This window comes from Nicotiana sylvestris, chromosome 11 (genome assembly GCF_000393655.2).
Source record: "Nicotiana sylvestris chromosome 11, ASM39365v2, whole genome shotgun sequence".
NCBI lineage: Eukaryota > Viridiplantae > Streptophyta > Magnoliopsida > Solanales > Solanaceae > Nicotiana > Nicotiana sylvestris.
Window position 1 is genome coordinate 163967106 of NC_091067.1, and position 13884 is coordinate 163980989.

The following is a 13884-nucleotide window of genomic DNA, read 5'->3' on the forward strand; positions in this document are numbered from 1 at the left end:
CTTAAACAACAATACAAACATGAAATAAACATGAAAAATAACTAATTAACTTCCATTTGAAATCTGAAAAATTAATTTAACAAACAACACATGAACATGAACTAAAAATTAATTCAAACGATAAACAAAACAAACATTTGCCGATTTTAGATTCGAAAATATCAAAACAAAATACGGACAAACATAAAATTCAAAAACTACTAACCGGATCAACACGACATATGTATGAACTGTTTTGACAAAACTCAAATGGGAATAAATCTGTCCGGACTCAACGACGAACTCACCTCCCTTGTAAACTTGACGAACTCAAAACGACGCTCGACGACCTCGACTAAAACTCAAACGAGCAGCTCGTCTGAAGATACAACAGCTGGGCGAAGGAGAAGTGATGAACAACAACAGCTCGGAGGAACTGGACGTCGAGCAGCAGCAGTCCGGCGACAGCCTGGCCATGGTGATGCCCAAGCTCGGAGAAGCGAAGCAGTAACGGAGGTCGTTTGGCCATGGGGAAGATGAAGCCGTGAAGCTGGTCGACGCAGCAAGCAGAAGCAACTGGTCGATGACGTCCATGGCGAAACGGTACTGGACCCGATGGCAGCGTGCGAGCTTGGCCGTGACGAGCAGCGGCGATGGGAGCTTCGAACAACAGCTGACTCGTCGAGGATGTGGTCGTTTGGTTGTTTGGACGATGAAGTAGAAGGCAGGAGTAGCAGGTTGTTTGGTTTGAAACAGAAGTAGCAGCGACATGGACGTCGAGCTCAAGCTTGAGCTCGACGAGCTTCATCAATGACGGATAGGGCTGGGGTCGTTTGAACGCGAAAGAGGTTGTGTCGTTTGGTGGTGTTTGGGATGGGAAGCTGGGCAGCCATGGATGCTTGGTTGGAGCTTTGGAGGAGTTTTTTGAGTTTGGGGAAGAAGAAGATAGGGAAGGGGCGGATGAGTTAGTTTAGGTTTTTAGGGTTTTTGGATTTTTTTATTTTTTTGTTTTGTTTTGTGTTTTGACAAAATGAAAAAGGGGTGTTGGGTATTTGGGTCATGGGGCGGACCAGGTCGACCCGATCTGAAGTGGACTGGGTCGTGGAGAAGATTGGGCAATTTTTTTTGGGCCTTTGGCTTACAATTGAAGAAGTGGCCCAATCCGATTTTCTTTTGTATTTTTGTTCTCTTTTCTTCTTTTATTTTCTAAAACTAAATTATAAAAGTACTTAAATTATTATTAAGAACTAAATTAAGTTATAAAAAGCGCAAATTAACTCCCAATAACAATTAACGCACAATTAAGTAATAATTAAGCATAAAATTGTATATTTGGACATTAAATGCTAAAAATGCAAAAGGTGCCTATTTTTGTAATTTTTAATTTTTGTAAAACTAATTTAATTACTAACAATTGTAGAATTAAATTCTACATGCAAAATGCGACATATTTTTATATTTTTTATTAATTTAACAAATAAGCAAACACAAACAAATACAAATAATTATCCAAAAATATCACAAAAATACTCAAAATTGCACACCAAGGAAAATCATTTTATTTTGCATTTTTTTGGGAGTATTTCTCATATAGGGCAAAAATCACGTGCTTACAGCTGCCCCTCTTTGCCCGGAGACACGAAGGGTTTTCGTGCAAAGATAAAGCGAGCGATTTTTGCCCATCCGAGTACTCCGTGTGAAGCATTTTTTTAGAAAAAGATTTAACCGAACCTTTGCTTCAAAGGTTTCCTACATATCCCTGGCGAAAGGGGAATCAGGTTAATGTAGTTCGGGAAGTTTTGGTAGCTGAGACTACCGTGGGACTGCGATGTTACTGCTGTTGCATGTTGTTATCACTACTTACCGATCTCCTTGTTACACCGTGCTTAAAAGAAAACAAGAAGCTAGGCTAGATTGAAATTTGTTCTTGTTGCCTTGCTTTCTTGTCGACTTGTGTTTCCTCCGGTGCTTTTCTTCCGTGAATTTTGGAATGATACTGGCCATCTGCTTTTCTGAATACCAGTTTTCATCATTTTGCTCGGTCCGCTGGGGACATGGCTTTCTTCATTAAGCTTTTGGCGGTTCCTCTGGTGGGTACGGCTTTCTTCATCAGACTTGTTATGCTGGGCATGATTTAATGTTCACCAGCTGCTTCTTTCAAGACGCGTCTTTTCTTCCTTTTGAGTCATGCGCCTGAATTTGTGCTGGGACCTCTTGTTGCAACCTTCTGTTTCCGGTGCTGAGATTTTATTGTTTCCTGTTGGAGATTCTTGTTGTAACCCTCTATTTTATTGTCTTCTGACTTGATCTTGAAATGTATGCCTCTGTTATCTGGGCGGGCTCCCAACTTCAACACTTGAAAAGTAAAGACTGGAATGTATTCTTCTGTTATTATGGGCAGGCGCCTGGCTTCATCATCTTGAATTTAACAACCTCTATTCTCCAGGTGGGATCCTACAACCAAAACAAACAAAACAAACGAGAATTTCCTAACCCAGTTTGCACTGGGAAGATTTGTGAGTCGTTAGCAAAATTGTAACCTATTTATACTACTGATGCAATGATGAGAGTAAACTAAAGACTAGGCTAGGATGTGCATCTCCTACGAGTAAAACCAAAACTCTTGCTAGCAAATGTGTCTGCTAAAAAAACCTCAATGACTCAAACTAGAAAGTGCTTCTTCTATGGTTGAATCGGAATGAGCTAAACTAGGAAGTGCGTCTCCTAAGGGTGAAAACTTCAAAGAACTAGACTAGGAATTGTGTTTCCTATGGTCGAACTCAAAATGAATCAAACTACGAAGTGCATCTCCTAAGGGTGAAATCTCAATTCCGGAAGTGCGTCTCCTGAAATAAAGTATAACCTGAAAAAGCCAAACTAGGAAGTGCATCTCCTAAAGTAAAAGTATAACCTGAAAAAGCCAAACTAGGAAGTGCGTCTCCTAAAGTAAACTTAATTCAGGAAGTGCGTTTCCTATGCACGAAATTAAACTTAGGAAGTGCGTCTCCTAGGGGTTAAATAGTCTTAGGAAGTGCGTCTCCTATGGGTGAAACCTTAATGATTTTGAACTAGGAAGTGCGTCTCCTATGAATGAAAATAATTTAGGAAATGCGTCTCCTATGCGTGAAATCTTAATTTAGGAAGTGCGTCTCCTATGGGATAAAAGTAAACTTAGGAAGTGCGTCTCCTATGGGCAAAACTAAACTTTAAGGAAGTGCGTCTCCTATTGGGTACAATAAACTTAGGAAGTGCGTCTCCTGTGGGTACAATAAACTTAGGAAGTGCGTCTCCTATTGGTAGAACTGAACTTGGGAAGTGCGTCTCCTATGGTAAAACTGAACTTAGGAAGTGCGTCTCCTATTGGTAGAACTGAACTTAGGAAGTGCGTCTCCTATGGTAAAACTGAACTTAGGAAGTGCGTCTCCTATGGTAAAACTGAACTTTAGGAAGTGCGTCTCCTATGGTAAAACTGAACTTAGGAAGTGCGTCTCCTATTGGGTACAATAAACTTAGGAAGTGCGTCTCCTATTGGGAAAAACTAAACTTAGGAAGTGCATCTCCTATTGGTAAAACTTACTTAGGAAGTGCATCTCCTATGGGTACAACTATACTTAGGAAGTGCGTCTCCTGTTGGTGAAATAAACTTAGGAAGTGCGTCTCCTATTGGTGAAATAAACTTAGGAAGTGCGTCTCCTATTGGTGAAACTTTTCTTAGGAAGTGCGTCTCCTATTGGGTAAAACTAACTTAGGAAGTGCGTCTCCTATTGGGTGAAATAACTTAGGATGTGCGTCTCCTATTGGGTGAAATAACTTAGGATGTGCGTCTCCTCTTGGTGAATCTATTTTTAGGAAGTGCGTCTCCTTAGGACGTGCGTCTCCTATTGGTAAAACTTGGCTTAGGAAGTGCGTTTCCTACTGGTGAAACTTTTCTTAGGAAGTGCGTCTCCTCTTGGTGAAACTAACTTAGGATGTGCGTCTCCTATTGGTGAAACTGACTTAGGAAGTGCGTCTCCTAATGGTGAAACTTATCTTAGGATGTGCGTCTCCTATTGGTGAAACTTAACTTAGGATGTGCGTCTCCTATTGGTAAAAATAAACTTTAGGAGGAAATACATCTCCTATGGGTAAAAAACAAACTTAGGAGGAAATGCATCTCCTAAGGGTGAAACTAAAACAAACTTAGGAGGAAATGCATCTCCTATGGGTGGACCAAAACAAACTTAGGAGGAAATGCATCTCCTATGGGTGGAACTAAAACAAACTTAGGAGGAAATGCATCTCCTATGGGTGGACTAAAACAAACTTAGGAGGAAATGCATCTCCTATGGGTGAAACTAAAACAAACTTAGGAGGAAATGCATCTCCTATGGGTGGACTAAAACAAACTTAGGAGGAAATGCATCTCCTATGGGTGAAACTAAAACAAACTTAGGAGGAAATGCATCTCCTATGGGTGGACTAAAACAAACTTAGGAGGAAATGCATCTCCTATGGGTGGACTAAAACAAACTTAGGAGGAAATGCATCTCCTATGGGTGAAACTAAAACAAACTTAGGAGGAAATGCATCTCCTATGGGTAAAAATAAACTTAGGAGGAAATGCATCTCCTATGGGTGAAATAACTTAGGAAGTGCGTCTCCTATGGGTAAAGCTTAGGAAGTGCGTCTCCTATTGGCAAAACTAGACTTAGGAAGTGCGTCTCCTATTGGTAAAGGCTAGGCTTAGGAAGTGCGTCTCCTATTGGTAAAGGCTAGGCTTAGGAAGTGCGTCTCCTATTGGAACAGACGTGGAATGTATTCCCTTGTTATACAGGTGGGCGCCTAATGGTAAAGACATGAAATGTATTCCCTTGTTATACAGGTGGGTGCCTGAAATATGAAATGCACAGACAAAAAGTATTCCTCTCGTTATTCAGGTGGGCGCCTGTCTATACTAAGACATAAAAGTATTCCTCTCGTTATTCAGGTGGGCGCCTGTCTTCGAGAAAATTTTCACAATGAGAAAATTTTCTGCCCCGGTTTGATGATTTTCTTTATGGCCTGTCTTTCCGCCATCAATAACGTTCATTTTCCCTGTTTCTAAATCAAAGAAAAATTTGTTAGTTTAAAAACATGGTAAGCGGTCATGCCACTCTTGTTGGGGATGGTTTCCTCTTTCTCCTTTCCCAGCTTTGTGTTCCATTATGCTATCAAACTTGCTGGGGATGATATTAATTGCTGACACTGGCCCATCCCTTTTATCAATCTCATCTTGATAGGGATACCCTTCTTGACACGGGTTTTGCGCCTGTTCCTTGTACCACTTGGATGTACTAGTTGATGGCCTATTTTGAAGTCATTTCCCACTGGTTCCGACCAAACAGACTCTACTAGGGAATTTTCCTATGAAAGGAAAAAAATAAAAAGAAACAAAATAAAGACAAAGGAAAAGATGACTCTTTAACAAAAGAAACTATAAATAAAAATCTATCAAACGCAGATACCGACTCTAATGGCCATGACATGCGTATGTGGCCTATCCTCTGCCGTCAATCGTCTCTCAAGACCTTCCCTTGACGATTCCCCATCTGATTCCCAATCTTATTCGACTTGTAGTGCCCGAAGGGTTTTTTCACTATCAAGCCTCTCTCATTTTGGTTTTCTCTCAGCTTTCATCGCCTTATGGTGCCTGTGAAGGTTTTCACCGATAAGACTCTCTCATTTGTATTACTTTCCAGCTGGGGATTTGGAGTGTCGCCGGTATGACTCTTTCTGTTGGAGATTAGAGTCCTTTCTGCTGTGGAACAGAATGTTATGTTCGCCGGTAAGACTCTCATTTGTCTGACTTGGCATCTTTTGAAGACTGGTCAGAAGGTCTTTCTTTGGACCGTAATGTGGGTTTTGGATAGGCTAGAAAGAAAGGGTATAAAAGGCTCAAAAAAAATACATTAATTTTGGGTTATTAGTTACAACCTTCGGAATTAGATTTATTCACAATAAACGCAACCTTTGCCCCAGTTTCTTGCTTGGGGATATCCTAACTGATTTTTTTTCATTTTTCAAAACTATGACCGAGCCGTGAAGCGCCTACGTATCCTCTTTGAGGAATCAGGTCAAACGTAGTTCCCAATTCCTCTTTTCATTCCGACTTTCTTTTGTTTGTTTTTTTTCTTTTCTTTTTTTCTTCTTTCGTTTTTCTCTTTTTTTCGTTTTGTTGTTTTTTTTTCATGCCATATGCTTGCGTTTTCTAGTCGTTTTTTCTGATTCCGAACGAGGGGTATGACAAAAAATAAGTAAGGCTCAAAAGGGGTAACGAATAATAAAGTGTTTAGGTAGCAGAATAAAATGCCTTCGTCATTCCAGTCTTCAAACTATGCCAAGTGCAAATAACACAATTTAAACAACGATTTGTAGCCTCTTCCGATGGTGCTGGACTTGACAATTATATTCAACATTTGCTTTTTCATTGGTCCTTTCTAAAGAATCGTTGGGCGACACTCTCATTATCATGAACGACCCTCATGCCAATTTGGCGAATCTTGCTTTTAACGATTTTTCTTCATATTTTACTTGCCCCAGTTCCATATGACTCGAGCTCTGAATAATCTCAACCGTCCTTATTTCCTTTAAATGGTCTGATCGGGGTTTTATAATTAACTTTAAGATTAGGCCCCAAACTGTGTGCGCATGTCATGTCACTAGAATCGTCGTTGAAAAAATGATAAAAGGACTAAACAAAAGAAGATTGGAAATAATAAAAGACCGGATTTTGCATTAGACTACCGACGAAATGGTTTGAATAACAAAACAAAACAAACCAGAACAAAATCCTAAACAACCCTGACAAAACTTAAACAGACCGCTATGACAAAAACGGAAAGATAAGCGGCATGATATTGACACAAAACAATCCGAATTACAATCCTAATGATCCGAACAACAGAAATGAAAACAAAATAAGCCACCACAAGCTTCTCTCCTGTTAACAAAGTAACAGAGCGTCCTTCCACTTTATCAAGACTGACATCTTAGCCACTGAGCTTCGCATCGATACTGCCAAGACCATTACCAGCTTCAATATCATCAACATCGGTCAACAAGTTCTCAAGAGGATTCGCGTGCTCCCTGTCACTGTCATCGATCACAATTGCCCCTTCCTGAATCATTCTTTCTATTTCCTTTTTCAAAGAACGACAGTCTTCAATGCTATGTCCTTGGACATTAGAGTGATACATGTATCGAACAGCAGGATCGAATCCTTTTGCATATGGGTCTGGAGTATAGCCAAGGAGCGGCTCAATCAGTCCTGAAAGCTTTAGCTTTTCAAACAAACTCGCGTAGGACTCCCCAATTGGCGTGAAATTGTTTCCTTGCCTTTGTTTTCCCCCATGCCCCTGTTTTCTAGGGTCGTTGGGTGCTTGAAAACGTTGTGAAGGCAAGAATGCATCACGTGGTGCTGGCTCTCGCCAGCGGGGGTGACCTGATGGTTGACCCTGCGACCGGACCTTGTTCGGAGGATAATACTGAGGCGGATTATATGGAGCTCGGAGGCAGGCTTGGGCATGATGGTCTGAAAAGAGTGGCTTTGATGGTGGGTAGTAGGGTTGTGGAAGGTTGTATGGAGTGTGTGGATAATTTGGATGACTGGGCCTGGGCTGGTAGTGAGGGGAAGGACCTCTGAATTTGGACCCAGTACCTGCTTCGACTGATGCGACCTCGAGCGCACCTCCCGCGCCGCTCTGAATAGCCTGGGTCATTGCCTTGAGCGCTGAGTAATTTAGGATTTTGTTAGACCTTAGGCCCTCCTCTATCATGACCCCTATCTTTACCACTTCATTGAAGGATTTCCCAACCGTTGTCACCAAGTGACCAAAGTAAGTTGGATCAAGTGTTTGCAAGAAGTAGTCCACCATTTCTCCCTCTTTCATGGGAGGATCAACTCTGGCCGCTTGTTCTCTCCAGCGGAAACCAAACTCACGAAAACTTTCCCCAGGCTTCTTTCCAGTCCTCAGCAATGTGAGACGGTCAGGGACTATCTCGAGATTGTATTGAAAATGACCTGCGAAAGCCTGCGCCAGATCATCCCAAGTGTACCATCTGCTGGAATCCTGCCTGGTATACCATTCTAGTGCCGATCCACTAAGACTTTGGCCGAAATAAGCTATCAGCAGCTCATCTTTGCCACCTGCCCCTCTCATTTTGCTACAGAATCCCCGCAAATGCGCCATGGGATCACCGTGCCCTTCATATAAATCAAACTTAGGCATCTTGAACCCAGCCGGGAGTTGGACATCCGGGAAAGGGCATAGATCCTTGTAGGCCACGCTGACCTGGTTGCCCAATCCGTGCAGGTTCCTGAAGGACTGCTCCAGGCTCTTGAACTTCCTCGTCACCTCATCTTGTTCAGGGATTTTAACCAGCTTTTCAATCTCTACCGGTACCTCTAAGTGCAGGTTGTAGGTATGGGGTTCTGGTGCATGAAATGTGGGCTCAGGGGGATAGTATTGCGTATCAGGAGCCTGAAACAATGGCTCGATGGTCGCTCTTTGCAGGGTGACTGATGTGGGTCCCACAAAAGTGGGAACATTTGGTGTCGGGAGAGGTTGATGGGATGGTGGAGCTTGAGAATCATGGGGGCTTCTCTCCTGAAGACAACGATGATTTGGGAGGCTTGTTGAAGGGCCGGAGTGGGGGTATTCGGGCACGTGCCCTAGTGGCTCAGGGCTCCTTTGTGCTTTGGCTAGAGCTAGCTGCATTGCATTCATCTCTAGTCCCATCCTTTCTATCTTTTCCATCGCTTCCTTTAACAACTGGCTCACCGGCCTTTCTTCCTTGGTACTATTCTCTGAAGTAGTCATGCTTGTTGTTATCGGTCCTTTGGATCTAGTTTGGTAAGGGTGTGTTGCCAGAATTCTTTAACAACTAACTGTTTGAGATTCGGAAAACAAACTTGTTAGCGTTTAGAGTTTAACAGATTTGATAACAACACATTGAGGATGCAATGCTCCTAGGCAGTTAACCGTTTCTAACATGCTTTGCTTCAAACAACATGCGTCATCCTGGCTTGCTTATTTGCCCCTTTGAAGTACTTTGGGAACCCCTGTATTTTATTCTATTTTGTATTTTCTTTTTCTTTTGATTTTTCATTTTTTTTCTCTTTTTTTCTCAATTTTTTTTTTTGTGGTCGAATCTTGTGGAGATTGCCTACGTATCATGACCCCGCATGAATCAGACCTTGCGTAGTTCGGCCCAATAAAGATAAACAATACTCAACATTTTTTTTTATTTTCATATTAAAACAAACTGGGTTTCAAAGGTTTAAAGATGACCTACAAACTTGAAAATCAAACAACCCGCATATTCTAATCAAAAGATTTACAAACTCAAAAACAAACGCTAGCTTCCTTTCCCCGTTTGTCAAATGCAACCAAACGGCTATTTTTGCAAATGTGGCCCCTTCCAAATTTCACATGAATTTTGAGGCCGAGGAGGATTATTTTATGACACTTTACAAACTTGTCCGTTCTTTTACGAAAATAGCCTTTCGACAACTGAAAGATACTCTAAGGCTATTTCGGCAAGAACGGTTTAAGACGCGGCTGAAGCTGGCTTGGCTTATTTTTGACAAAACCCAAAGGTATTCACCTGACCGCTGACTTTTTTCCAAACTACAATAAAAATGTGGTGTTGCAAACACGACCCTTCAGCGCCTCGGGGACGAAGATTTATAAGGCTGTGTGGGTCGACTAGACCAAAAATCCTAAACATGACCCAAAGGTGGCTATTTATGCAAAGTCGGCCTTCCGGCGTCCCTTTCGGGAACATTCGGCTATTTATGGCAAAACAACATCACCCGACTTATTTACGACAAAAATCAATATTTGACATATTATTTGTTTTTTATTATTATTATTAATTAATTGTTTTTGGCTTTTTAGCAAAAGATGGGGTTGGACCCGATGAGGGTTGCCTACGTATCTCACATCCGGTGAGAATCAAACCCGCGTAGTTCGGGCTGATCATGAATAAGTAAATGAACTAACATTTTTTTTAATTGAAATTTGTGAAAGAACTGCTTCAAAAGAAGAAAGGAAGTATTTTTTTTTGATTGATTTTCTTTTGAAAGAAAGACTTGTAAAAATTCCTTTTCTTTTGATTTGAACTTTGAGAATTTCAAAAGTAAAAGGAAGATATTTGTTTTTCTGAATTTTCATTTGTTTTTATTCTAAAGAAAAAAGAAAATATTTTTGGAATTTTACTTTTAATAAAAGAAATGCTTCTAAAAAGTATTTTTTGAATTTTGAATTTTCTTTTCAATTTGAAAGAAGAATCAAAATATTTTCGGATTTTTTTATTTTTTTTATTTTTATTTTTTAAAAAAGAAAGCATTTTTATTATTTTTGTTTTATCAACAATGGAAAATAAAGATATTTATATTATTTTTGCAAGACATATCTTTTTGGAATTTTACTTTGAATTTTCTTGGCAAGACAAATACCCTTTGCAGCAAATAAAGATATATATATCTTTCGGAAATAAAAAAAACTTTTCGGATTTATATATATATATATATATATATATATATATATTTGCGACAAATAATGAAAGACTCTTTTTCATTTTCATTTTCATGGCAAGACAAATTATTTTCCTTTTCTATTTTTTTGAAAAACAAGACAGAACAACGACTCTTTTTTTCTATTTTTCCTTTGCTTTTAATAAAACAAACTAATAAGACATTCTTATTTTCTCAAAATTTCGGCAGAGTTTTGACAGTATTGGGGTATTGGTTTTTTTCAAAAATAAACAATCAATTCCCTAACCGCTATTTTTCGATTTCACAATATTCATAATATTCAAACACCGGTCAGCGAGACAAAATAAATGCACGGAAAACAAATAGGATGCATCAGGATGGTCTTTTCATATCAGGTTGCTAGTCCTAGACGGACCCAACCCCTGTGTTGAGTCCCCTAAGTCAAATGCAACGTGATGCAAATAAGCGTTCCTACTAGGGATCCGGCATGAAGTCACGTTATTCTATGTTCAAAACCTGGGTCGGTGTTCTAGACAGTGTACCCGAGCGGACAACTCGAGTTGAGGAAGGAGCTCCTTTCCGGGAACCAAAAGGCCAGCCGGCTTAGAAACTTTCCGAGCCTCTTTTATTTAGGGTATGACACTAACAGAATAGGGAGTCTCAACCAGTGAGCACATCCCCGGAGGTAAGAAGAGAAAGGTTTCGGCACAATTTATATACAGTTCAGATAATATCAAAGCGGTAAAAGCAGCATTTAGCACATTAGGCTCAAAACATGTAAAAATCAGATAAAGCCAAATATAACAATTTATCTAAGCTCGAATTCTTAACCCTGAACCAGTGGTTCTGGGTTTTATCCCCAGCAGAGTCGCCAGAGCTGTCACACCTCCTTTTTCCGCACCCGATGGGGTGCAAGGGAGTTTTTTCCAATTAAAGGACAATCGAAACGGGATTGGTTTAATTATTTCAGAGTCGCCACTTGGGAGATTTAGGGTGTCCCAAGTCACCAATTTTAATCCCGAATCGAGGAAAAGAATGACTCCATATTACAGTCTGCGTACCAGAAATCCGGATAAGGAACTCTGTTAACCCGGGAGAAGGTGTTAGGCATTCCCGAGTTCCGTGGTTCTAGCACGGTCGCTCAACTGTTATATTCGGCTTGATTATCTGATTTTATACAAGTGTGAACTTATGTGCAAAATTTAACTTTTAACCGCTTTTATCATTTACTGTTTTTATCAAGAATTGCAACGTTGTGAAAATGTATCTCGAACCACGTTACAATCAATGTACCCGTGGTCGTCGACACACTTTGACTCCGTTGAGATTTGGATTTGGGTCACATCAATGTGCACCCGAGTTTAAGGAAATTAAATTATTAAAGGCGCGCCTAAAGCGACTAGCGTATTTATTTTGGGTAGGACCGTGGAATTTTACTAAACGGTCCATCCCGAAGTCTAAACAATTTTTAAAGCAAATATTTACTGAGGGCCCCGCAATTTGTATTTTATTTGGCGAGGCTCATCTCATTCTTATTTTTTTAAAATGAATTTGCAACGTCATGGACACGCATCTCGAACCACGTCACAATCAATGTACCCGTGATTAGAAACACATTTCGACTCCGTTGAGAATTGGATTTGGGTCACATAAATGTGCACCCGAGTTTAAGAAGGTAAGATTTATTAAGGCGCGTCCTAAAGAGTCTAACGTATTGTTATTTTAGGAAGAGGCCGTGAAGGTTCATTAAACGGCCAAATCCAAAGTCTAGTCAATGGTTATGTATTTTATTGAGGGCCCCGGCGGTTTGTGATTTATTTGGCGAGGCTCGTCTCATTTTTATTTTAAAGGATAAACCTATAGTGACTATATTTTCTATTAAGTTCGTCTCTAAAATAAAAGAAAATCTCTTAATTATTTACATGCTGAAAACGTAACTTATTAGTTATTAGTTTACGGCTAATGCGATTGGAAAATTGCGATCGAGTTTGTACAAAGAAAAACTGCTTTCATTTTTATATTCTATTATTTACTAATGCTAGAACATGAGAGGGATACACAATAATATCAAAGCCGATTAACTATTCTTCAAATAATTTAAACTAGCATTATTAGATGAAGAAATCATACATATGCAGCCTCATTACTCATTAATTAATCGACTACATTTTTATACAAAGAGAGGAAAATTAATATTCAAACACAGATCCAAACAAAAGAATTCAACAGGAACAGGAGCCTGATTAATATTTCATTTTTCGCTTCAAGCCAAGAGTGTACAAATGTGTACCTGGAAACAGCAGTACAAGAACAAAAGAAGTAGGAGTCAGCAACAGTAATAACGCGGCAACAGCAGGTTCAGCAACACCGCAAAACCAGTAACAACCAGTAGAATGACCCAGTAACAGATTGAAAACTCAGCAGTGCAAAAGTACAATCACAATCAAAGCAGAAGAGAGAACAGATGCAAGAGGCAGTAGTTTCGGATTTTGAATAACCCTCGAGAAAAGCAAACGGAAATTATTCGAGTGAAAATTCAAATTGCATTTCTCTTTTACTCTCAAAATATTTCAAGTATGTCCGCTCTCAAAATGTAGAAAAATGTTTTATGTTCTACCTCACGTATTAAAACTCTCTCCCCAAAAATCCTCTCAATAATATTCAAGTTCTCAAAACTCTCTCAAAAAATCCTCTCTATTTCAAGTCAAGAATGACTCTATATATAGCAAGACAAGTCTTCCATTCCCAACCCCAAAATTATTCCCCCAATGGCATGCTTTGGCCCACTATTAAATGTCTTCTTTATTTTAAATTTTGTCCCCCATGCCTACATTAAATAAATACCACATTCCCAACCCATTACAATATGTCCCCCATGCCTATATTAAAAAAGTACAAGATTCCTCCCAATTATGTTTTGTCTTGTCCCCCATTACATTAAACAAGTACATCAAAAACCCCACCCCATTATATTTGTCCTCATGCTTAACATAAAGAATCAAAATTATGTTCAATTACCAAACTACCCCTCCGACCTTATTGCAATTACAAATCTACCCTCGAATGCAATGCAATTTACCAAATTACCCCTCTGCTCTAAACAATCAATTAATCATAACTCAACCAAAATATAGTCAAGATGACCAATTTCTCAATAATCTTCAACAACAATTTACATGAACATGATGAACAACACAAACTCCAAATTAATGGAAATAAATCAACCATATCGGGAACCAATCCTGGTTAATTTAGACCATTAATGGATGAACAAAGAGACAATAATACAAACAACAATATGCATGATTCAAATTAAACTAACAAATCAAAACAAACATAAACTCACATTAAATCGCTGGATTTAAACATGAACTTCAAACAAAGATGAA